We start from the raw sequence: 17871 nt of genomic DNA on the forward strand, positions 1-17871 counted from the left end.
CTGCCATAGGGAGAAAGACAGTAAAAGCCATCAGAGAGTAACTGACAGTGGAGACGGTCACGGGGGGTGACCCACAAGGACAGTAGCCGCAGATGGAGACGGTCTGGGGGTACCAAGTGGATGGTGTACTTTGAAGGGTGAAACGCTGTGGGGGAAGTGCCTAGGACAGCCACGGTGGGAAGAGCCACAAAGGACGCCACGACGGTGAAACTAAAACGTGAAGGTACCCGGGTCTGTGAGCAAGAGAATAGTGAAATTTCTGTGATGAAGTGCGGTGGTTGTCAGAGAGGCGGCCAATAAAAACGGACCTATTGAATATAACTCCTGCCTCAATCTCGTGTCTGTCGGCTGCAAGAAGTGGGTCACCCCCCATTCCTGTTGGATCAGCACACCTCTCCTTGCCTATATCCTACATTTGGCGTAGTCGGCAGGATTAATTGCCACCAATACAACACCTTCAGTGACAAGCCTGCTCCCAAGTACCACAGGCCCTCAAGTTGTACGGGGTGAAGAATTTTTTTTGCTTTCCTTTTTCTGTGGATTACAATTTTGAACTGTCCTCCGGCAATCTGGCTGCCAATAAGTAAAACCGGAGCAGAAAAGTGTACTGTTAAAAATGGCTGTGGCATTTCAGCGTCAGGAAGAGACACAGGAGTTTGCAGCCGTAACGGACAATCTAGGACTGTGTCGCATCTGCCCCTGGGGGGAGCGGCTTACATCAGGAGACAGCCGCACTCCCATGCTGGACCTTGGAAAATGGGTGGAGGGGCCGACCAACGCCCCACCCCCGAGCGGGAGTGGCCCTGGTAAAGAGACAGAGTGTAGCTGGTTGGCGCCATTTAGTCTTGGGAACTCAGGCGATATGCGACGCTGCAGTTGCCGTGGCCTCTGACACCTGGAGTGGAAATGGCATCAGGAAGTTGAAACCTGCCCCTGGGAGCCATTCTGTGTCCTGTACCCTGATGCAACCGCCGGTGGAAGAAGCTGGAAAAGTATCTCCCGCGGAGCCATCGGGTCTGGAGGCCAACCCTGCCAGATGGCAGAGTAAAGATCCATGGCGATTGTAGGAGCTGCGGGAAAGCCGGCTGGGAGCCGCAACACCGAGTAAGGTGAGCGTTCCCCTGGCCCATCTGGCGGCACCACAGACAGATCCCGCCCCCACGCCCAGTGCACCAGACAGGTTCCCTGGCCCTGACGCCAGCCATCGGCCCCCTTGGCCGTCCTCCCACTCTCCAGCAACTATGGCCCTGGATGACATTACTCCTCCTGACCAACATCCCGAGCCACCCCGCCCGGTGACGCCGGTGCGGGGCCAACCTGCGGCTGCCCCTGCCGTGATCTGTCTTCTGGCCACGGCCTGTTCACCGGAGCCTGCTGTCCCTTCGGGCCCGCCGCAGGTCACCGCAGCCTACTTACTGACATTCGCGGCTGCCGTTGTTCCATCTGCGGCCATGGCTGCGGCCTACTCATCGGAGACCAAGGCCGCCTAGATTCCAGTTGCGGCCGACTACACAGCCTACCCGATAACACCTGTGGCCGTTTCTGCCCCGTCCGATACTCTGGTTGCGGCCTGCTCCCCATTGTCTGCGGCCGCCTCTGCTCCACTCACGGCTGCAGCTCGCCCACCGGACTCTGTGGCCTATACCGGACCCTCTGTTTGGGTTGCGGAAATTATTGAAAAGAAGAAGGCCAAAAGAACGAGAGGTGCCGGCATTACTTCATGAGAAGGGAGAGGCCGCCATGTCTGTTCCACGGTCACACGGACGGCTGGTATATATGGACACTGGCAAGGGCTACGGCTTTATTAGAGACACCACCGGCTACAAAGTATATCTGAACGTGGCCTCAATTAAGCATGGCCGGGTTCAGTGGGAGGGAGACCTAGTCTCCACGTGGCCATGGGTCAAAGTAACTGCCATTGGTCAAGGTAACTGTCAGGTGATAGTGGGCGGAGCTACCAGGACTGGGAGTATAAAGGCTAAGGGAAGGTTCTGGAAGGTCCAGTCAGCCAGGGGAGCTCACTAGAGAGGAGGATCTGCCATAGGGAGAAAGACGGTAAAAGCCTTCAGAGAGTAACTGACAGTGGAGACGGTCACGGGGGGTGACCCAAAAGGACAGTAGCCGCAGATGGAGACGGTCTGGGGGTATCAAGTGGACGGTGTACTTTGAAGGGTGAAACACTGTGGGCTGCCACGGTGGGAAGAGCCACAAAGGACGCCACGACGGTGAAACTAAAAAGTGAAGGTCTGTGAGCAAGGGAATAGTGAAATTCCTGTGATGAAGTGCGGTGGTTGTCAGAGAGGTGGCCAATAAACACGGACCTGTTGAATATAACTCCTGTCCCAGTCTCGTGTCTGTCCCGGGCAAGAAGTGGGTCACCCCCCATTCCTGTTGGATCAGCACACCTCCCCTCGCCTATATCCTACATTACTATATTACTAGGTTTAGACTAATCCACTTTTAAAATGAAAAAGAAAATCACATGCTCTATCTAAAATAAAAACAGTAATCCATTAAGCCTCCATTATGTTACTGTACTTCATAGATTGGCTGGGGTTGTTGAATGCTGCATGCACTAATCAGGAGCACACACAGACAGAAAGGACTCCTGTGCAAGAATAGTACATGGAATCTTAACACACATCATAATGCACAATTCCACCAGCTTTGTAGGCAGAAGTGTCTTCCTTACCACGCGTTGCACCAATGGTATGTCCACCTCTGCGCTACATCTAATACTAATGTACAGCTGGCCACAAAATGATTGTAACATTCTTTAATATATTAATAGGTATACTTAAAATTGTGATCGCCTTTTTGGAAGTACTCTGTTATTTTATTAAACTGAATAGACATCAGCTCCATATTGTATTACCAATGACTGAGATAATACTGCTGTTCTCTTAAAGGGAATATGTCAGTAATATCAACCCTCCTAAGCAGTCTATGTGAACATGCAGGTCATAGAAAGTTGAATAAAATGATTAGTGATGGGCGAGCACTAAAATGCTTGGTGCTCATTGCTCGGATTGAGGAAATTGGAATGCTCGGGTTCTCGACCCGAACAACGAGTCCAATATAAGGCTATGGGAAAACTGAACATTTTTGCTGCGATCCCCCCGGGGGTCCTTTTAGGGTCTAAAAACATCTAAAATCAATGTGAACAGTGCTCAAATGACATGGGAACATCATGGGGAATACCCCTGGAAGCATTTCTGTCTCCGAGGTCACAGCTGTGAGCAATGTTGTCAGAGTGTTACGCCACTTTTACAGGAGCACACTTAAACATACAAAAATGAAACCAGAATGGATTTTCCTGGGAAATATGTTAAGGAACATCCTTTCCAGGGTAATGATTTGTATGTAAGATAAAATAAATAACCCAAAAACAAAAATGTTCCTCCACCACTTGGGCTATGTTCACACGTAGTTTTTGATGTGTTTTTCAACTTTACCTTTACTTTCAACCAAGACAAATGCATTCACTGGGAAATGTCATTTTAACATTTTACAACCTTATTTGGCCATGTGGTGCCACATCATCAGACACATCCTGTTTCATTTATGAAGGAGGGACTCTGAAAGTCACAAAGTCTATTTTTATCAGGCCAGCAGTCAGCCCTCACTTTTCTTAGAGAGCTATAAGCCGGCTATGCACTGTTGTTCCCGTTATTAAAGAGTGGGTCCCTTATACTGTTATTGCATATGCAGTGAGTGGCAGGGCTGCCCAAAATTTGGACGCACTCCAACAACCCATTGAACAGACGTCATGGATGACTACATGCAATCAAAGTTCCAAGTATTCATTTGGTTCTCCTATACTGTTTGCTTATGCATTGAATGCAAGGCCTGCCCTGCCACAAAGTTACAAGCACCCCAAAAAGACTTTGAACCCACGTACTGGATGTTCACAGGAAAACCAAATTCACATTAATCATTTGATACTCCCATACTGTTTGCTTATGCATTGATTGCTAGGCCTGCCCTGCACCAAAGGTACACACACCCCAATAAGCCTATGAACCCATGTACTGGATGGCCACAGGAATACCAAGTTCACATTATTTTGATATTTAAGTCACCTAAAGTTTGCCTGTGAAGTGAATAGGCCTGTCCAAAATTTGCATGCACTCCAATCCCCCAAGGAAGAAATGTGGAGGATGGTCTCTGAAAAATGATTTCCCAGTTTAAAGGAGTGGGTCTCCTATACGTGTACTGCCCATACACTATTTGTATGAGCTTAAAAACCTTTTCCCCTGGGGGAGTACACCTCAACATACTGTTTAAACATTTTTGGAATGGGCATCATAAATACCCTTGCAAAAAAGTATAGTGGCTGTTGCATCACAGAACACATCAACCCTTGTGTTCTAGTGGTGGTGTCTGAAGAGATGTGGAGGATGGCCTCCGAAAAATGTTTTCCCAGTTTAAAGGAGCGGGTCTCCAATACTTGTAATGCCCATACACTAAGTGTATGGGCTGAAAAACATTTTCCGCTGGGGGGATACACATCAGCATACTGTGTAAATATTTTTTTTATGGCCATCAGAAAGACCCTTGCAAAAAAGTATAGTGGCTGTTGCATCACAGAACACGTTCACCTTCGTGTTCTAGTGGTGGTGGTTGAAGAGACGTGGAGGATGGCCTGTGAAAAAAGTTTTCCCAATTTAAAGAAGCAGATCTCCTATACTTGTAATGCCCATACACTAAGTGTATGGGCTGAAAAACATTTTCCCAAGGGGGTACATATCAACATACTGTGTTAACATTTTTTAAAGAGCATCAAAACAACCCTTTTACACAATAAGTTGGCTGTTGCATCATAGACTAACGATCACCATGGTGATCAATTGGTGGTGGATGATGAGGATGAGGAGAAGGAGGGGGATAACACCAAATAGCCAAAATCAGGAAGCGCATACCCATGTGTGGGTGTGAAGGGGTGCATGGAAATACACCTCCCAAAAAAAGACACTGTATTGGAGGTTATGTTTTGCTGTTACCATTTGGTGGTGTAAAGAAGTCTGACCCAATCCAGCCCTTGTTCATTTTTATAAGAGTCAGCCTGTCAGAATTTTCAGTTGACAGGCGATGCGCTTATCCATTATAATTCCACCAGCGGCACTAAATACCCACTCTGACAAAAAGCTAGCTGCAGGGCAGGCCAGGACCTCCAAGATGTAGACGTTTCCAACTTGGATAACCATTAATTAAAAGGCACAGAGGAATCACAGAGGACGTTGGTACAGTCAGCAAGGTACTCCCTCAGCATCTTCCCAAATGTTGCACTCCTTGTGAGAGTACCCTGCGCCTCTGGGCCAAGGTGATCAGAGGGTCTGAGAAAACTCTTGCAGAACTTTTCCAGTGTTCCCCTGCTTCTGATCGGTTGAAGTTGTGTCTCTCTCACCTCTACTCCTTGGTTGTCCATCAAACTTTAATCTCTGCCACCAGCGTTTTCAGACGGGAATTTTTTTAATAATTCTGCAAGAATAGCCCTCCTGTACTGCAACATTTTAGTACACCTATCTGCCTCTGGAAGACGAGATTGAAATTTCTCCTTGTATCATGGGTCTAGAAGTATCACCAACCTGTAATGAGTGTCACTGAAAATTTTGATAATGTGAGGGTCATGGGAAAGGCAGTGCAACATAAAGTCTGCCATGTGTGCCAGACTGCTAACAGACAAGACTTCCATGTCCTCACCAACAGGATAAGAGTCAGTGATAAGCGGTTATAAAGGAGCGCTTAGGAAGCAACCCAGGGGCAGACAGGGATGTCAGGTCTCCACCGCAGTTCCAGCCAAAAAATTCCAATGGAGGATAGGAGCAATGAGAAAATGGAAAATGGTCTTAGAAGCGCAGGAAGGAGACTCAGACAAGAGATGGGTTTAAACCACAACGTGTTTCAACGGAGGATCTGTCTTGATCAGGTGGAACTTCCACCTGATGAAGACGGATCCTCCATTGAAACGCGTGGTTTAAACCCATGTCTTGTCTGAGTCTCCTTCCTGCGCTCCTAAGACCGTTTTCCATTTTCTCATCATTCACCAACAGGATGACTGACCATGCTGCCCTCCTCCTCCTCCTCCCCCTCCTTCCTGTCCTCAGGCCATCCACGCTAAACAGACGGTATGACAGTTGTTCTTGCAATACCGTCTATAGTGCATGAATGTAGCTCCTGTTCTTCCTCCTCCTCTTCCTCATTGTCAACCAATCCACATTGGGATGACATCAGGCTGAGCTGTGTATAATCACCCTGTATGGTTCCTTGCTCCATCTCATTGTGCTCCGCCTGCAATGCATCCTCTTTCATTATGAGCAGAGAGCTTTTCAGAATGCAAAGAAGCGGGATGGTGATGCTAATTATGGTGTCATCGACGCTCACCATCTTGGTGGAGTACTTAAAGTTTTGTAGGATGGTACATATGTCTGACATCCATGTCCACTCCTGAGGTCTTATATGTGGAGTCAGAACTGACTACCGACGGCCTTGTTGATGTTGGTAGTCAACAACTGCCCTCTTCTGCTCACAAATCCTTTCCAACGTATGCAGTGTAGAGTTCCAATGTGTGGGGACATCACACACCAGACGGTGAACCTGAAGCTGAAAACGCTGCTGATGCATGGCCAGGGCGGCTGAAGCTGTATCTGACTTTCTAAAATGGACACACAGGCAGCATACTTTGACAAGCAGAACCGGCAGCTACAGGTAGATTTTGAAAAACCGCTGAACCACGAGGTTAAGCACATGGGCCAGGCATGGTACGTGTGTGAGTTTGCCTCGCCTCAGAGCCATCACCAGGTTCCGGCCATTGTCACACATGACCATGCCTAGCTGCAGGTTCAGCGGTGTCAGCCACAGATCTGCATGCTTTTTCCGAGCTGTCCACAACTCTTCAGCATTGTGCTGTTTTTCACCTAAGCATATTAGCTTCAGCACTGCCTGTTGCCGCTTGCCTGAGGCAGTGCTGCAGTGCTTCCAGCTTGAGACTGATGTGCTCATTTCAGAGATGGAGGCTGAAGAGGAGGAGGAGGTGGAGAAGGTGCATGAGCTATGGACTGTGGTGGCAACCCTGATTGATGTAGGGCCTGCAATCCTCGGCGTCGGAAGGACGTGTTTCATCCCGAGGTCCGACTGGGTCCTGGCTTCCATTATGTTAACCCAGTGTGCTGTCAGCGAGATGTAGCATCCCTGCCCACAAGCAATTGTCCACGTGTCCGTGGTTAGGTGGACTTTCCCAGTAAGAGCATTGTTGAGGGCATGGCTAATGTTGTGGGGCGCCTGCTTGTGTAATGCTGGGACGGCACAGCGGGAGAAATAGTGGCAGCTGGGACCGAGTACCTTGGGATGGCCGCCACCATCAGGTTGCAGAAAGCTTCCTTCTCCATGAACCTAAAAGGCAACATTTCGAGCACAAGCAGATGAGAAAGGTATGAATTTAGTAATGTGGCCTTTGGGGCATTGGCTACGTATTTCCGCTTGTGTTCCAATGACTGTGCTATGGAAAACTGAAGGCTTTGCTGGGACAAGGACGTGGATGTACTTGATGATGGTAGTAGTTGAGTGTGTGCAGGGCAGTAGGCATCTTCACAGGCACCACAGACAGGGGATTGGTTTCCACGGACAAGAGCATAAGGAGCAGTGGTGTCACCCACAGACAGTGTTACTGGACCCTGGGGTTCAGCCCACAAAGTCGGGTGCTTTTCTGCCATGTGCCTGATCATGCTGGTGGTGGTCAGGCTGGTAGTTTTGCTACCCCTGCTGATGCGGGCATGGCAGATGGTGCAAATGGCCTGTTTGGGGTTATTGGCAGTCTTAAAAAAACAACCAGACTCGAGAAGATCTAACAGTTTACTGCCAACTTCCGTCAAGTTAGTGTTACAAGTAACGGTTGCCCGCCTTCTGTATGCGGCCACCACACTGCTTCTTCCTGCCTGAGGGGTGCTATGCCTCCCTCTCCCTGTTTGCTGCTGTCCTCACTCTGCATGTTCTCCTGCCAGGTTGGGTCAGTTACTATATCATACACCACCTCTTCCTCCTGACTTTCTGGTGATTGTATCTCATCTTCATCCACCTCTTGTGACACGTTCCCACTGTCACCTTCATGTGACCATGGCTGCTCAAATATTTTGGCATCGCTACATGCAATCTCATCTTGCCTCGCTTCAAGTGGTCCTGCCGAGAGGCCCGAATCTATAAATGGAAAAATGAACAGCTCTTCAGAGTGTCCAAGTGTGTGATCAGTTGTCTTCGGGCACTCGACATGGCAGGAGGAAGGAGGATCAGGGTGAGGAATATGCGGTCCACACTCACGACTACTCAGACTTGACCGTGTGGAAGACAGGGTGCTGGTGGTGGTGGCAAAGTGACTCGAAGCATTATCCACACTGTTCAATATGTGGCCTGTATTTTTTGTTTTTCAATGCAAAATAATGAATAGAACTAGGGTAACAGACAGCAAAAACAGTTGAATGTAGGCCTCAAATGGCACAATTTGTAGCCCACAGATAGTTGAGGAGTGAGACAGAGATACCACACTGCTCAATATGTGGCCTGTATTTTTTGTTTTTCAATGCAAAATAGTGTATAGAACTAGGGTAACATATAGCAAAAACAATTGACGGTAGGCCTCAAATGGCACAATTTGCAGCCCACAGAAAGATGAGGAGTCTGAAGAAGATACCACACTGTTCAATATGTGGCCTGTATTTTTTGTTTTTCAACGCAAAATAGTGTATAGAATGAGGGTAACAGAAGGCAAAAACAGTTGAATATAGGCCTCAAATGGCAGAATTTGTAGCCCACAGATAGATGAGTCGACTTACGGAGATAACATGCTGTTCAGTATGTGGCCTGTATTTTTTGCTTTTAGCACAAAATAGTGTATAGAACAAGGGTAAATGACAGCAAAAACAGTTGAATGGAGGTCACAAATAGCACAATTTGTAGGCCACAGATAGATGAGGCATCTGACGGACATACCACACAGTTCAATATGTGGCCTGTGTTTTTTGTTTTTTAACACAAAATTAGGTATAGAACTAGGGTAACAGACAGCTAAAACAGTTGAATGGAGGTCTCAAATGCCACAATTTGTAGCCCACATATAGATGAGGAGTCTGATGGAGATACCACACTGTTCAATATGTGGCCTGTATTTTTGGGGTTTTTTTAACGTAAAATAGTGTATAGAACTAAGGTAACAGACAGCAAAAACAGTTGAATGGAGGCCTCAAATGGCACAATTTGTAGCCCACAGATAGATGAGGTGTCTGATGGAGATAGCCCACTTTCAAATATCTGGCCTCTATTTTTTTCTTTTTGCCCAGCTAAATTGTGTCAATAAGTAGGCTAAGACACAACCACAAAAAATTCTATGGAGGCCTGAAATGGCACAGTTTTGCGCGCAATGATATGGTGAGCTAACAGTGTTAGACATGTAGATCTGGAGAGCAGATAGTCATTACATGTCTCACCCTTTTATTTAAATTAGACTCTGGAGGCAGATTCTCAGGGAGATCGGGGTCCTGCCCATAGATCTTAACAGCTAATTTATATACTGAGAAATCTGTGGATTACTCAGGAATAAAGAATCAGACCACATATTTCAATGTAGCATTTTGCTCAAGTACATGGCTAAAAAGATGACTTATGAGGGTTGATCCTACTGACAGATGCAATCACATTGTCCTTATGGTCTACATGGAGACCCCTGGCTGCAAGATGGCTGCGGGGTCCTTCAGGGATGGTGGTGTGTCAGTGTCTGCTCAGAGCAGGACCTGAGATGCCTCCTTCTCTGCCTGTCAGACACTGCTCTAATATTCTGCAGTGCAGAAGAACTGCAGAGCATCAGATCAGCGATCTGATCCTATACAGTAATGTCCCATCCTGGGGCAATGTAAAAAAGTAAAAACAAAATATTAAAAGTGTAAAAATATTTAAAAAATACTCAAATAATGAACAAAGAAAAAGAAACAAATATTTTTCCAATAAATACATTTATTTATGTAAATAAAAAAACAATAAAAGTGCACATATTAGGTATCGCCGCGTCTGTAACAACCTGCTCTTTAAAACTGTACCACTAATTAACCCCTTCAGTGAACACTGTGAGAAAAATAAATAAAAAACAAGGCAAAAAGCAATGCTTTATCATTATACCGCCGAACAACAAGTGCAATAAAACGCGATCAAAAAGATGAATGTAAATAAAAATAGTACCGCTGAAAACATAATCTTGTTCTGCAAAAAGAAAGCCACCATATAGCTCTGTCAGCGAAAAAATAAAAAAATTATAGCTCTCAGAATAAAGCAATTAAAAATATTTTTTTTTCTATAAAGTAATTTTTATTGTGTAAAAGCACCAAAACACAAAAAAGCTATAAATAAGGTACTGCTGTAATGGTACTGACCCAAAGAATAAAGCTGCCTTACCAATTTTACCACATGCAGAATGGTATTAAAAAAAATCCCCAAAAGCAATTCCTTAATTGCTGGTTTTTGCTTATTCTGTCTCCTAAATATTGGAATAAAAAGAGAAAAAAAGCCATGTGCCCGAAAATGGTACCTATAAAAATGTCTTTTCGTCCTACCAAAAACAAGCCATAATATGACTCTGTCGGCAGAAATATGGAAAAATTATAGCTGTCTAAATATTGTGATGCAAAAACTAGTTTTCACAATAAAAAGCCTGTTTCAGTGTGTGACAGCAGCCAAACATAAATACCCGATATAAATCTAGTATCGCTGTATTCGCACAGAAGAATAACGTCAGCTAATCACTTATACCACATGAAGAATGGAGTAAAAAATAAATTAAACCAATTCTTCACATTCTGTTTATTTTTTCGTTCTGCCTCCCAAAGATCACAGTAAGGCTCAGCACACATTTATCCTGCGCTCTACACTGAGCGCTAAGGCTGGTTTCACATTTGCGTTTTTTAGCGCTGGAAAAAAACGCATACGTGCGCATGCGATTTTTCCCCTATATTTAACATGGGTGCGCATACCTGCGCACTTGTAAGCGCATGTATGCGATTTTCATGCGCTGCGTTTTTTTGGGGTGTGCGATGGTATTTTCCAGACGCTGCATGTTGCATTTTTTGGCCCTTGAAAAAATCGCATGCGCACGTATGCGCACGTTTTGCGCTAAAAATGGCCATTATAGCCTATGGATGCGCATACGTGCGCACTGGCATGCGCAGGTATGCGCTTTTTTAGCGCAGCGTTTTTTGGGTGGTGTCCACTTTTTATCCTAGTTAGAATCTTCTAAAGTCCAAAAAAAAAAGGCTATATAAAGGAGGTGCCTGCCAAAACTCTGCCACTACTACACTAGACAGATTGAAGAGCAGACATTCAACCAAGAACACATTATATCAGCGAAGAATGTGAGTATATTACATTATATGCCTGTCCTTTTAAATTATGTATGTACTAATGATTTTTATTATTTTTACATGCAGTATGTCTTCAGAATCGGAGTATTCCCCATCGCGGCAGGAATTGGCGCAAGCAGACCGTGAGGTGATTATTTTCGTGCATCTGGTAAGTATATCTGCTGCTTCTCCAAATCTCTTACTTTTTTTTCAACTTTCAGACATCGTCATCATCATCTGCGGACGGGAATAGTGAGGGCGAACAGCAGGAGCAGCGAAGCCAAGTCCCGGTGGTGATACGTAATGTAAGTATCAAATGATTTGTAATGTTTTTTTTTTTTTTTTATCTTCTATTTTTACTCTTTTTTTTTTTTCTTTTTTTGTAACTTTTTAGTCAATTTAAATTTGATTATTCTAATGAATGTGTTTTGTCTAGGTTCCACAACGGGATGAAGACGTCTACCTGGATAATGAGCAGCTCATCAGCCTGGTCCAGGAGCGTTCGCCGTTGTGGGACAGCCGTGACCGGCTGTACAAGGACAATGTGGTGACACGGCGGCTATGGAATGAGGTGGCCGCAGCGTTGATGGATGGCTGGGACAGCGCCACAGCATCCGCCAAAAAGGCGTTTAGTGAGTATTTCCCTGCTCTGTATTGTGCCGCAGTGACTGTTGTCCTTGACGGCACTGTTGGGTTTCGTGCTAGGCGTATTCTAGCAGGAAACCCAACAGTGTCATCGTGGTCTACAGTGACTGCTTTGAGTATTGTATTGCTACATTGTGCCGCAGTGACTGTTGTCCTTGACGGCACTGTTGGGTTTCGTGCTAGGCGTATTCTAGCAGGAAACCCAACAGTGTCATCGTGGTCTACAGTGACTGCTTTGAGTATTGTATTGCTACATTGTGCCGCAGTGACTGTTGTCCTTGACGGCACTGTTGGGTTTCGTGCTAGGCGTATTCTAGCAGGAAACCCAACAGTGTCATCGGGGTCTACAGTGACTGCTTTGAGTATTGTATTGCTACATTGTGCCGCAGTGACTGTTGTCCTTGACGGCACTGTTGGGTTTCGTGCTAGGCGTATTCTAGCAGGAAACCCAACAGTGTCATCGTGGTCTACAGTGACTGCTTTGAGTATTGTATTGCTACATTGTGCCGCAGTGACTGTTGTCCTTGACGGCACTGTTGGGTTTCGTGCTAGGCGTATTCTAGCAGGAAACCCAACAGTGTCATCGGGGTCTACAGTGACTGCTTTGAGTATTGTATTGCTACATTGTGCCGCAGTGACTGTTGTCCTTGACGGCACTGTTGGGTTTCGTGCTAGGCGTATTCTAGCAGGAAACCCAACAGTGTCATCGTGGTCTACAGTGACTGCTTTGAGTATTGTATTGCTACATTGTGCCGCAGTGACTGTTGTCCTTGACGGCACTGTTGGGTTTCGTGCTAGGCGTATTCTAGCAGGAAACCCAACAGTGTCATCGTGGTCTACAGTGACTGCTTTGAGTATTGTATTGCTACATTGTGCCGCAGTGACTGTTGTCCTTGACGGCACTGTTGGGTTTCGTGCTAGGTGTATTCTAGCAGGAAACCCAACAGTGTCATCGGGGTGTACAGTGACTGCTTTGAGTATTGTATTGCTAAATTGTGAAGCAGTGACTGTTGTACTTGACGGCACTGTTTTTTTTTATCAACAGTGGACAAAGTCCGAACACGTTGGCGTTCGATCAAGGACCGCTTCAACAGTGATGTTCGTGCTGAGGGCCAGGTTCGCAGTGGATCTGCGTCAAGGACCAGAACTAGATACCGTCACTATCACGCGTTGCAGTTCCTACGACCGGTCCTTGCCACAAGATCGTAAGTATTATACATTTTGGGTTTTTATTTTTATTAATCTGTGTTTTTCTAATCCACAGCTGATGCTTCTTGTAAAGGCATGGTAGTAATGATTTTCCTTTCTTCCACAGCACCTGGAGCAGCACCCTGCAACCTGGCCCTGGAGCGGTCCTTCGTCGGACGTCCTCTGACCCGTCCCAGCCATCCGACAGCCAGGAAGCACCTTGCAGGTCCCACACACACACAGCTGGTGACCAGGAAGCTGGGCCATCAGGTGTTCCCCTGTCCCAGGTCTCTGCCACTGGTTATGCGGGCACTACCCGCCAGCGGCAGAGGGCCTTGGACAGGAATGTCTTGCCCGAGTTTATGCATTTGAGCGAGACATTTAATTCCAGCCTCAAGTCACTGTCCGACAGAGTTGAAAGCGGTTTTGCACTGATGGAACGTGGTTTTAACCACTTTGAACACCGCTTCAATTCTGTAGAACAGCGCCTTGACCGTCTGGAGGCCGACCTCAACAGACCAGCACACCATTTTTTTAGTAAGATTGAAAAGGGCATGGCGGAACACCTTAGTCCTGATCAACAGCTGAATGTGCTGCAGGCCTGCAACAATGCTTTCTTGCAGGCTATGCAGCATAATCGGTACGGTCAGCAGTCAGTGGTGTCCTTTCCACCTGTGCCACCATTGACTCGCTTCACCTCACTACCGACTTGTGCTGCATACCACTGCACGGACACCTCTCTTCAAAGGCTGGACACCCACCGTTACACCACCACAAGTCTGAGTGCAGCTGGTCACTTCACCGACACCACCATGGCAAGCGCTGCTCCTGTCTGGAGCACCACCGCCAATCCCATGCATGCGTGGAGCTCAGCCACCACTAGGCAAACATGGAACAGCCCTGCCGCTACAACAACATGTAGTAGCCCTGCCACCACCACTCTGCAAACCTGGGCCATCACTGCCGCCACCAGTCCTCCTGCAAGGACGAGCACTGAACAAGAAGAGCAGCATCAGCCACCTCAGCAGCAGCAGCCAACTCAGCAGACGCCACCTCAGCAGCAGCAGCCACCTCAGCAGCAGCCGCCACCTCAGCAGCAGCAGCAACCACCTCAGCAGCAGCCGCCACCTCAGCAGCAGCAGCAACCACCTCAGCAGCAGCTGCCACCTCAGCAGCAGCCGCCACCTCAGCAGCAGCCGCCACCTCAGCAGCAGCCGCAACCTCTGCAGCAGCAGCCGCCACCTCAGCAGCAGCAGCCATACCAGCAGACGGGGGACCTACATTCCATATTTGCCCCTACTTCAAGGCGAAATCAATCAAGGCGGGCATTGGGCCAAAGTCGGTCCAGGCACACAAGCCTACGGCGACATGCCATTACAACTAATGTAACTGAACAGATTTCCTCTCCTACAAGTGTTCCAAGTTTAATTCCCTTAACTGGACTACCTTCCCCCACAAGTTTTGTTGCCCCTTCCCCTCAAACACCGTCTTCAACTGCAAGTGTTGCATATTCCCTGCACACCCCCAAATTGAAACCATCTGCCCCCAAACGCCGTAAAAAATAATTTTTAAATTTTTTTTTTGTGATAAAAAATAAATTTACATTTGTGGTTCACCATTAATAAGTTTCATTAATGTTGTTTGCGCCGCTCACACACACTGATGGGTAAATACATGTTAAAAACCAACCCAAGGGCTAGTATAGTCATATGTGAAATAACATGGACTAGTATAGTCATTCAAAGGCCTAGTGTAATAACTCTAGTTTTACCAAATAGAATCTGGTTTCATGAAAAACAAACTGTTGAAACTTGTCTAAAAAATAAGTTTCTTTCTAGTTTCACCAGTTTGTTTTTGGTGAAACAAGATGCTAGTTGTTAAAAATCGAGTTATTACAGTAGGCCTTGGTATGACTATACTAGGCCGTGGTATTTCACATATACTACTAGCCCCAAGGCCTAGTATACTCATATTTGAAATACCACGGCCTAGTATAGTCATTCCAAGGCCTAGTGTAATAACTCTAGTTTTACCAAATAGAATCTGGTTTCATGAAAAACAAACTGTTGAAACTTGTCTAAAAAATAAGTTTCTTTCTAGTTTCACCAGTTTGTTTTTGGTGAAACAAGATGCTAGTTGTTAAAAATCGAGTTATTACAGTAGGCCTTGGTATGACTATACTAGGCCGTGGTATTTCACATATACTACTAGCCCCAAGGCCTAGTATACTCATATTTGAAATACCACGGCCTAGTATAGTCATTCCAAGGCCTAGTGTAATAACTCTAGTTTTACCAAATAGAATCTGGTTTCATGAAAAACAAACTGTTGAAACTTGTCTAAAAAATAAGTTTCTTTCTAGTTTCACCAGTTTGTTTTTGTTGAAACAAGATGCTAGTTGTTAAAAATCGAGTTATTACAGTAGGCCTTGGTATGACTATACTAGGCCGTGGTATTTCACATATTACTATACTACTAGCCCCAAGGCCTACTATACTCATATTTGAAATACCACGGCCTAGTATAGTCATTCCAAGGCCTAGTGTAATAACTCTAGTTTTACCAAATAGAATCTGGTTTCATGAAAAACAAACTGTTGAAACTTGTCTAAAAAATAAGTTTCTTTCTAGTTTCACCAGTTTGTTTTTGTTGAAACAAGATGCTAGTTGTTAAAAATCGAGTTATTACAGTAGGCCTTGGTATGACTATACTAGGCCGTGGTATTTCACATATACTACTAGCCCCAAGGCCTAGTATACTCATATTTGAAATACCACGGCCTAGTATAGTCATTCCAAGGCCTAGTGTAATAACTCTAGTTTTACCAAATAGAATCTGGTTTCATGAAAAACAAACTGTTGAAACTTGTCTAAAAAATAAGTTTCTTTCTAGTTTCACCAGTTTGTTTTTGTTGAAACAAGATGCTAGTTGTTAAAAATCGAGTTATTACAGTAGGCCTTGGTATGACTATACTAGGCCGTGGTATTTCACATATTACTATACTACTAGCCCCAAGGCCTAGTATACTCATATTTGAAATACCACGGCCTAGTATAGTCATTCAAAGGCCTAGTGTAATAACTTTTAATGGAGCAGATTACATTCATCCACTCAATGCTGACTTGTATTCCCCATGGACTTTCATTGGGGTTGGGTTTTGAGTGTTGTGTTTTGAGAAAATCACATACTTTGTTTTAAACTATTTGCACAATTTTATCTTGAAAAAAAATGGTTTCCTGATTCATGGCCTGCAGCTTTGCTCATTCCAATATATTTCACGCAGACTAGCAATGCTGCATTTTAACTCGTATGTGTATTTACCTGCCCAGGTGTGTGAACATAACAAAATTCAGTTATACATGGGAAGTTTTTTAATTAATCGGAGTTTAAAAAATATAGTGCACTCAGTAATGGTATCAAATAAGGATTTTTATTACCATAAACAACAACATTACACCATTTCATCTTGCCAGTGCACCCGTCCTACATCAGAAATAAAGTAGGCCGCAAATTTGTCCCTCATTTGGCCAACTTCAACGGATGACCTGAGAGTGTGCTGAGTGAATTCAGGCAATGGGTTAGGAGCATCATCGTCCAGTTCAAAGGTCGGGTGCTCTTTAGCCATCACAAAGTTATGTAGAACCACACAGGCCTTCACCACCTCATCGACTGTTTCAAGTTTAAGATTAATGGCCGTGCCCAGAATTCGCCATCTGGAAACAAGAATCCCAAAAGCACACTCGACAGTTCTTCTGGCCCTGGTCAGCCTGTAATTAAAAATTTTTTTGGTGTGGTCCAAGTCCCGGCTGGAGTAGGGTTTCAGTAAGTTTCCGCACATTTGAAAAGCCTCATCGCCAACCATTACAAAGGGCAGTGGCGGAGCTTCGGTGTGAGGAAGAGGCCGTGGCATAGGGAAATTAAATTGGTTGCCATACAACCTCCGGCCCATGTCTGAGTTTTTAAAAGCCTGCGAGTCATTACCACGGCCAAATGCTCCAATGTCCACTGCTACAAACATACATCCGGCATCCGCAATTGCAATGAGTACTATTGAAAAGTACTTTTTGTAATTATAGTACTCAGATCCCGTTCTTTGGGGTTTGATGATCCGTATGTGTTTCCCATCAACAGCTCCCAAACAGTTGGGAAAATTGCATACTGTCCAGAATTTGTCAGCAATTTCCATCCACTTTTCAGCGGTGGGCAGGGGCATAAATTCTGGGCAAAGAACATTCCAGAGAGCCCGGCAGGTGTCAGCAACAATTCCAGACAAGGTAGAGATTCCAATACGGTACTGGAAGTGTAGTGAGGATAGGGTTTCTCCAGTCGCCAGGAATCTGTGAACAGACAAAGAAGTAAAATTAATATTTATGTATATTATTTTTAAAAACTATAAAAAAAATATTAGTACATTCACGAAAACTAATTACCCAAGGTTTTGAATACTAAATTTACAAAAAAAAACATCAGACCACACCCCTTTGTTTTTAAAACATACCGTAATGTCACCAGTAGCCGTTCCTCAGGAGGAATCGCACGACGGAGCTGTGTGTCCTGTCTCCGGATGGATTGTTGGACACGAGCAAGCAAATCCATGAAACTTTCGTGGGACATCCGGATATAATCTGTAAATTTCTCCGGGTTTGACTGGAGCTCGCTGTAG

The sequence above is a fragment of the Dendrobates tinctorius genome, unplaced genomic scaffold (genome assembly GCF_039654945.1).
Source record: "Dendrobates tinctorius isolate UK_male_01 unplaced genomic scaffold, ASM3965494v1 ptg000171l, whole genome shotgun sequence".
Taxonomy (NCBI): domain Eukaryota; kingdom Metazoa; phylum Chordata; class Amphibia; order Anura; family Dendrobatidae; genus Dendrobates; species Dendrobates tinctorius.